Source organism: Gavialis gangeticus, unplaced genomic scaffold (genome assembly GCF_001723915.1).
Source record: "Gavialis gangeticus isolate Ggan-Ray unplaced genomic scaffold, GavGan_comp1, whole genome shotgun sequence".
NCBI classification, from domain to species: domain Eukaryota; kingdom Metazoa; phylum Chordata; order Crocodylia; family Gavialidae; genus Gavialis; species Gavialis gangeticus.
This window is the reverse complement of record NW_017729002.1, coordinates 501,638-511,173: the sequence shown is the minus strand read 5'-3', so window position 1 is coordinate 511,173 and position 9,536 is coordinate 501,638. Positions and strand designations below refer to the sequence as shown.

The 9,536-nt window shown below is 44.5% G+C and overlaps 1 protein-coding gene across 1 annotated transcript in view; it reads right to left on the bottom strand.

Annotated features, from left to right (window-relative positions):
• Positions 1-9,536, bottom strand: part of SNX29 (sorting nexin 29) — a 117,580-nt gene that overhangs the window by 40,394 nt on the left and 67,650 nt on the right. The window lies entirely within an intron of this gene.

The window sequence follows — 9,536 nt, the reverse complement described above, 5'->3', positions numbered from 1 at the left end:
GTTTTTCTCCTGCCCAGGCAGGGGGTCAGACTTGAAAATCTACAAGGTCCCTTCCGACCCTACTTCTATGATTCTATGATTCTTTATGAGCATCACAACTCCAGATTCAATATTCATCTCTAATACAAGGCACAACAAAAAGAACTTTGAAGATTTTAAATATATATATTTCAATGAAATGTGACAATATTGTGGAAGTTCAGAAGTCTATCAGATTCGTTTTGAAAAAATAAATGAACATTATCAGCTGACAACAATTTAAATAAGAACCAGTTTGATTACCCACAACTGAAATACAATTTTCTTGAAATTCTTCATAGCTGTGTTTCACTTAATCAGTGTTTCACTTAATCACTTAATTTTGCACGGTCCTCTTCAAAGCAATATACAGAATCATAGAAAGTGAGGGTTGGAAGGGACCTCAAGAGGTCATCTAGTCCAACCCCCTGCTCAAACTGGATTGAACTACATGAATGTTTATATCCTCCTGATGATGGACAAAGGGAAATGGTTCATATTGGTTTAGTCAAATGCATCACTTGGTAGCAGGGGAGGAATGAAGCCACGCAATCAGCCTTTCAGACACAGACCCCCCGACACCTGGGGATCATTAGTATAAGGTCATGGCAGCCTCCTGTGCTTTAATAACCATTTACATCAAGGCATGGCAGGTGAAAAAAAGACTGGACTGCCCTAAGAACAGGACGCAAGGAATTTGCTCAACCTCCGGGGCTTCATCTCCCCTGGAGATGGCACCCTGTTACAATCACAAAAAACACAACCTGAAATAAGTTAAAGCAACAACTTTATCCTCATGAGTAGAATGAAACAGCATCACCCCTCAAGGAATCAAGCCAGTAGCATTTCAAAAACTCAAAAAAAAAAAAAAAGAGAGTATCTTTAATGAATGATCTGAGCAAATTACCATTCTCTCTCCAGCCCTAACCAAATAAATGTATTTAATCAGAAATCAGTAGAACAAAAAATTAAGCACCTTGAAAAATGTAATTTCATACTATTTTTCTCATGGAAGCCAGAATTATAAACAAGGGAATAAGTAATAAGTACAATATCATAAGGGACTTAAAGGGTCTTGCTTAGAAATAAGCCTCTAAGCTAGTGGTTCTCAACTTTTTAGACTCAAGCCCACCCCCCCACCCCCCACCACCTGAGAAAATGACAGCTCTTAGCTTTCACTCATTTCTTAACTATGGAAAAATCAAGTAACTTTCATTTGCAAAGTACTCAAAAAGATCACAGAAGGCCAAAATGGTTTTGAACTGTGGATTCCCACTTGAGACCTCTCGGTTTCTCTTGTGAATCTTGTTTAAGAGTTTACATACTTAACAGGGCCAAAACCGTGTGGTACCCCATGGCACCCTTAAAAGGATTGCATGACACCCAAGTTAAGACTAACTATTGTATGTGAAGCACAACGTACTTCCTAGAGAAGTTGTTTTGAATCATTTTAGATTCTGGGCACCCTTCCTCAGGTTCAAGTCACTCCTTGGAAAATGTCAGCTTCTAGTTTTCACTTGTTTTTTTTGACTACAGAAAAATAACAGAGCACTCTTCCTGTTGCCGAGAACTCGGAAGATCACAACAGGTCAGAAGGTTTTTAGCACTATGGATTCTTACTTGAAATCTCCAGATTATCCTGTGAATCAGGTTTGCACACCTAAGAATGCTAACACTGAGTTCACCCTGGAACACCCTTGGACAAAAATCTCATGGCACCCTGGTTGAGAATCACTATTCTACAGCCTATTTCCTTAATGTCTAAAAGTATAGAGGGGTAAACTGTAAATGTGAATACAAAACCAGTTTACATTTTCATACAGACTAAGCAGATTGCTACATGAAGATACAGGAATAAGGCTGTTCATGAAAAGACTAATAATAGATTATAATGCCAAATAAGTCTTTGGCTGAGTTACTGTAAGGTGTATTCCTTCATTACTGCACTGCTTATATCAAGAATGACAGCATTTTAACTGAAATAGCTTTGGTAGAACAAGCAGCTATTAAAAAAATAAACACATTAAAGTGAAAGTACTGATATATGGTACCTATACAATTTCATTATTCCACTATCACTGCACCAACTGTTTAAAGAAGGAAAAAAACAGATGGGTTGACTGTTCTTTCTTTCGGTCCTACGTTAGTCCTTTTGGTACTGCATTATGTGGTTTAGCCACTATACAACCTATCAACACCAAAACTGCTTGCAAACTTTAAAAACAAAAAGCAGCACTTCACTTTAAACTTGACATACGTCTGTGCCAAGCCAAGCGCACAGCCGTGCTGCACCTAGAAGAGGCAGCACATTAGTTGGACCCGGTTCACCCAACATCTGTGCAGATCGGCTGCTTTAGTAGGGCTTATGTCACTTTTATCTAATAGACCTACCTGTGTAGCAGCATCTCAGAGGATGAGCACTAATGAGATCCATCACAGGATCCAGTGCACTAACGCATCTTTGGGAAATTGCTTTGGCGTGTCTTTATTCAACGCAATCACCAGAAAGACACCAAGATCTAGATCTACAACGCAGTCATCATCCCCACTTTCCTCAATGGATGTGAAACACGGTTGTCATGATACACTGGGGCCTTCAGCTCCATTTCAAATTCTTTACTAGAGGGGAAGGACATGATAGCAGTTCTCAAACATTTAAACGCTGCCGTAAGAAAAGAGGAAAAATAACTGTTTTTCCTTTTGGCAGAGGGCAGAACACAAAACAGTTTAAATGCAACAAAGCAGATAGATATTAAATCTTGAAGGGGGGAGGGAAAGACAACTTCCTAACTGTAAAAACTGTAGGACACTAGAACAACCTAACTAGAAAAGGTGTGAAATCACCTTCACTGGAGGTCTTCAAGAAGAGGCTGGATAAGCATTTATTTGGGATGGTAGAGGAATAGTAGATACGTGCAAGAAGGTGGACTTGAAGTTCCTTTGAATCCTGTGATTCCTAGATCCAGAAGGTCTTCCCAACTTTCAGTCTTTTTCCTATTCCCCCTCTCTCCAGGAAAATGAGCCTCTACCTTTCTAGTCCTTTCTGATCCTTGCCCCTCAAGGACCTTTCAAAGAAAAAGAACTTTTTACCCATTCTCTGTTGCCTCAATCTGAATACAAAAGCAGGTCTAAGAATAGTTGTCTGCAGGTGAAAGAATGTCCAGCCAAACTACACACTTGGTCTTCTTAACAGAAGGTCTCAAATAATTCCAGAACCCTGGAATTTATCAGTCCCCAGGTTATAGTGTCCTGGAGACTGGCTAATTTCTTAACAGTTAACATGTTTCTTTGTAGGTTTCTTCACTGACAGTCAATCCAGCATATAAACATATGAGAAAAGTCCACTCCATTTACTTCAATCTAGCCTATTCTTACAAATTATGAACACAAGTTCTCGGAGATACTTTAGTGTCAGCCACATTTTTCAACCTTTGCTATCAATAACAAGACGGTCTTTCCTATCTACTACATTCTCTGACACTATGTTACTAACTGAAATGTTTATGAATTCAATTACCTGTTGCCCAGTTTTTCTACCGGCAAAGGGAACAAGATAAAATAAGACATTTCCCTCCACATGACAGGAAATTTCAACTTTTCTTAGTAATAACCATGCCTATATTCAATTGCATCATTAGACTTGGATACTACTTGTAGAACTGCATTCACTCTAAAATAATCTTATCTTCCATAAGAATAGTCCTCCTCTTTATTCAGCTGCCTAAGGCAGATACATTGCTCTTGCAAGTTTAAATTACATTTTTAATAAAAGAGAGAATGGAAAAATTCCTCTTTCAATTTAGATTTTTTGAGTATCCTTCTACAGATATATAATACAGTTCTTTTTCTACCTATTTCCCTCTTCCCAGTACAGCTTGGATTTAACATCCTCAGCAGAAAGATCTCTTCTATAATAAAAGCTCAACATACGGCAACAGATTCCATTCCATTACCAGTCTCTCTTTATAGCAATAAATGTCAACTCATCAGTTAAAATCCAATCCTAAATTTGAGTTTGTATCTTACAGTTAAGACCAAAGGGTTGTTGGTTGTAGCCATGTTGATCTAAGGACATAGGCAGGCAAGGTTCTTTGAGTAGATGTGCGTCTACCCTGGAGAACACATAACACCAGCAGAGTCGCCCTATACCTAAGGAAGGGTATTTATCCCTGAAAGCTTGCAAAGAACATTTTTTCCAACTATTTAGTTGGTCTAATAAAAGATATCATATCTATCCAAAGAACCTTGACTGAGTTAAGACCAAATGCACCTGAAGATCAGGTATTCTTTGCCATTCTGTTTTTTTTAGAGGGTGTTTGTATTTGGGCTTGTGATAATAGCAAAACTGGACAGAACAAGGATGGTAACACCAGTAACGGAAAGTCTAACAGAAACTGTTCAAATATCTTCCTTCACATTGCTCTGCAACCGCCATTTCTTTTAGGGTCCAACTATACTGCAATTGGAGATATGACTGCAGCATGCACAAGAATACCCAAGCTAGCTCCGAACAGATTTATCTAGCCTATGCTGCTAACCTGAAAAGTCTGAAAAACACCTGTAGGGTAAATAACTTTCTATAAACTCAATGTCTTGATTCTTGATGTTAAGAAGTTAAGAATAAAAGGGCACCAGATTAATGTGGAACTTGCATAACTTTGGCCACATCTAGACCATAACTTACCATGCCCAATAGCAGCACCATCACAAAGGCTGCACTGCTCCATACAGGCCATCTCTTGAACTGGAAGAACTGCAGCTGTGTTTAGGCTAATTAGCACTGCCAAGTGACAGTAACAGTAACAGTAACAGTAGGTCTGTCTTCAATGCTGTAAGGCTGGAAACAGATGTCTTCTTGAAGCGCAACCAGCTGCACCACGATAGGTCATTGGGGTTGTCATCCCCAGAGATGGTCCCTGCCTCTCCCAGGACTTCAGGGACCTGATCCTCGGAGAAAAGGGTCCTGGGTGCCCCACCACAACTTGGGGCACATGTCTACAAGGAGATGGGGGAAATCCCTCAGTACAAGATTCAAGTGTAGAGTGGGAAACTCCCTTAGAGGTTCCCCCTTCCACTTGCATGTGGCACCATGACCCCAGGGCTGCAGCAAGAAAAGTGCACCAGATGCCAGCAAGCCTATCATGCTGCCACCCGATGGTTGGGGGATATGTGCAAGCAGGAGGGAAAAATCTTAGAGGGGCTCCCCCCTCCATACTTGCAGACCTGCATGGAGGGGATGAGTCCCTCCCACAGTGTGCAAGTAGAGGTGGGGGGAACCGCTGCGCTTGCAGACACAAGCCAAATGAATGATTCACCCAGAGCAAGTCTGCAAAGCACAGAATGAAGAAGGAATTCTCCCTTCCCCTCGAAGCAAGGCCAGTTTCTGCCTGGGGTGGTGAGAGACTGTGGGCTGCAGTCTCCCATCACAAGTGACAAGACATTAGCCACAAAAAGGTAGCACAAATTGTTACTACCTTTACTGGCAGCACAAAATGTATGTGGTGCTTGCGGTGCAACAAAGGGCTATGATATCTGTTCACTTGGCTTTTGTGTCACCATAACAATTTTTATGGTGGCACAAAGTCAACATCTGCTTGCAGCCTAGGAGCATGGCTACACTGCTTCTGTTCATGAGACAGCCTGCCCAGAGCAGAGCAATGCATCTGAGGGTGCCTTTGCCAGACACCACAAGCTTGTAATCAAAACATGGTCTCTGAGACTAAAATAGGTATGGGACATTTCAGCTTCAACCTTCAATAATTTACTATCCAAGTCTCAAGGTTTTACTTAACAGTGGTTGCTTATTATGTCAGATTATGTACTAGTCTTGCAATGTAAAAATGTCAACTGGCTACCAATATTTTACTTAAATCCCAATGTGCAAAGGACTATCATACTAATACCTTCTATCTCATAGCTATCAAACCATTAGGCGTGAGGGGTTGCGAGGGGGAAGGCAGACCCAAAAAGCAGACCCAAAAAACCCCACTGTATTATTCCAAACCTGCAAAACCCTCCTATCCAAATTGTATTTTCCAAAAATTCTTAAAATCAGAGCTGTTACTGATTTCAATATCATAAAACCATTACAAGGTAATTCTAAGGTAAGGCATCCTTTCTTTCTTCCATTAACTTCATGTGAGGAACTGCCAAAAGTAATCCCTTAAGTGTTATTATAAAACAAACAGTAAGCATTTTACAGTATCTGTATCTAAATATCATCTCCTGGCTCACAAAGCCTTTTTAAGCCCTCCAATATTAATTTTTTCAGCAAGTTCTAGTGACTTGAAGGAGGAGACTGTACAAGTTCCAGCCTGCAAGGGCCTGCTTGGGGCTGGGGGGAGGAGTACACAAGGGGTGCCACATGCACGTGTTCATGCGCACACATGTACACAGCCAGCAATACAGTCAGGCATCAGTGGAAAGCAGCTCTCCCAGCTGCTTGCAGGTAAGTCTAGAGGGAGGCGGGGGAAGGGAAAGATTGAGGCCCCTACAGTGAGGGAGCAGGTAGGACAGGGTTGGCGGCTGGCGGTGCTGCCCACTGGGGCAGTGCCTGGGGCCTGGGTGGGAATGCACAGCTCTAGGGCCCGGCCAGGGAGCAGAATGGAGCCACAGGCAGCTCGTCCAGGGGGCACCAGGGGGACTGGCTCCCTGCTGCTCTGTACACTCCTGGGGAAGGAGGCATGGTGGGGCACATTCCCCCCCACATTTGTGCATGGGGCTGGGGAGGATGCAGGCTGTCCACTGCAGGCTCAGGGCTCTATGCCCTGCTGCCCTCCTGCCAAGGCTTGGGAACTGCTGCGGGGCTAGTTTGCAGGCCCTGGCCCTAGTCCCATAGCTGCTGGGGGCCCCCACCAGCACACTGGGAGGAAGGCAGCGGAGTGTGGGTTGGGAGTGAAGGTTATCGGTAGGGCTGAGAGGGTGCAGGACAGTAGGTTGGGAGTGAGGGGCACTGGCAGGGTCAGGGGGCTGCGCGTCAGGTGCAAGGGGTACTGTGGGTTGGGAGTGAGAGGCAAAATCATGGGCAAGGGAAGGGCAGCATATCAGGGCTGCTCAACACCACAAAGCAGCAGGAGGCAGAGGGGAGGGAAGTGGGGACAGCTGCAGCTGGACTTCTGTCCTGGTGAGTGAAGGGGACAGGCAGGGCTCTGATTTATCTAAGGTTAAAAAAAACCCAAAATCAAATGCCAAAATACATAGGTATTTAGAATTTATTTTATTATAATGACTGAGGCACTGTTAGGCTTCTAAATTGTTTTAAAACTGTAAATATACCAATGAAACTGATACATATATATATCTATAGATAGACAAATAGACAGATGCATTTCATTTTAATCGTGGAAAAACACGGATTTGGGGGGTTTAATCAAAGAATGCTAGATTTTTTTTTAAATCGAAGGATTTAGGATTTTTAGACAAAAAGCCAGGATCCCTTTGATCACCTACTGTTTTCTTAAGACACTCCATTCTTACTTCATCCACAGTTAGACAAAGGAGCAAGATCACAGCTGCACTAGCACATAATGCTTGCATTTTTTAACTCTGTAATACCTTGTTTTGCAACCTCAATAACATGTATTTTTTAATAAATGTAAATGTAAAAACACCAGTAGAAGGATAGACATTATGCGTTAATCACACTTAGAAATACACTTAGCTTAATCAAAAGCAAGACCCATATATTCATTTACTAAAATTGCTCGGTGTGGACAGGAACTCATGGATTGCTTCTGCACTGCTGTTTTGCACCATTTGTAGTCATTTGTTCTTGTGTAAAGCAAGTTAAGCAGGGGCAAATACACTGTCATTATCAGGTGGTAGCATTTTACACGAACTTCACATAAACGTGAATCATTACACAACGTGTAAACACTGCAGAAAAGGCCTCTAGTGAAGATGCATATTGTGAGAACACTACAAAAAAATACTTCATCTTCCATTCCCTACAAAAGGAGTGTCAAATATATCACTCACAGGTTGGATCCAGGATACAGAACCATTCCATCAGGCCCGATGGTAATCCAGTGGGCTACCAGAAGTCAGGGGGTATGGCCAGCTGCAGAATTCAAAGTCCCTAAATCCCAAGAGACATAACCATCAGCAGCAGCCCCCAGCCACTACATGCCTCCAGACCCATGCTCTGTACTGCTGTCCAGCCAGAGCCCTGTGCCACCACAAACACCGCACTCCACACTGATGCCCAGACACACGCCCCATGCCACTACATGCCCCACCACTCCAGGTGGCTGCCCAGCTAGAGCCCCGTGCTGCCACATCGCTGTCTAGCCCTGGCTCCATGCTTCCACCCAAGCATAGACCCACTACAGTTGCTTCTGGCCCTGGGATCCAGCCTGGAAGAAGCTCCTGTGGTCTGGATCTGGCCTGGAGCTTGGGGGGAGTTTGACACTTCTAACCTACAACAATCCTAAAATATAAGCTCTTCATAGTTCAGCATAGCTTAAAAACGTATATACAACTTCAAGTGTTCTGTATGTCTTAGGCCAGGGGTGCGCAAAATACAGACTGTAGGGTGGATCCAGCCAGCCAGGTGACTGGATCTGGCCAGTGGCTGCCCTGCAGCACTCCACGTGGGGCCACACTCTGCCCACTTGCACCAAGGCAGCCCACACCAGGCTCCCACTGATACCCGCAGCCCAGCCTCAGCCAGTGCATGCAGCTTCTTAAGTAACTGCAACTGCTTTGCTCCCCCCACCTCCAGCAGCAGCTTCTGCTCCTGATCTTATCCTTGCTACACCATGCTATATCACTTCGTGTGAGCAGCTTGAGCCAGGAGCCTCCTGCCCCAGTGCACAGGGCTCTGGCTCAAACTCCTAGCCACCATTCACCAGAAAATGGCCAAGAGCTGAAGCCAGAGCCCACTGCACTGGGGCAGGAGATGCCCAACTAATGCTGCTTACCCATCTGCCAGGACCAGTGCAGCGCAGGAACAGGAGGAGAAGCAGGAGCTGCTGCTGGAGGTGTAGGAAGCACAGCAGCACCCAGCTGCAGCTGCACTGGGAACAGCCCCACTGGAAGCTGCTCTTTATCTTGCCCCTGCCGTGCCGCATCACTCCAGGTAGATGGGAAGCTTCAGCCAGGCAGCTCCTGCCCCAGCGTGTGGGGCTCCAGCTTCAGTTCCCAGCCACTTTCCCTGGAAACAGAGCCAGCACCGGAGCCCTGTGCATTTGAGCAGGAGCCGCCAAGCTGAAGCTGCCTGACTGCTTGGAGAAGCATGGCCTGGCAGGGGCAAGATCAAAAGCAGGAGCTGCTGGTGGAGGCAAGGAGAACAGAACAGCTAGAAGCATGACACAGGCTTCCCTGGTGTGAGCACGCAAGACTCAGCCCCATGCAGTATCACAGGGGCAGCACACACTGTACCCCCCAGGTGAACTCTGCTGTATACTCCTGTCCCCCTTCCCTCCCCTCACCATGCAACCTAACCCCCAGGCAGCACTGCCCACCCCTGCCACATCTCCCAGAGCTATCACCACCCCATGACCTAGCCCCATGATCCC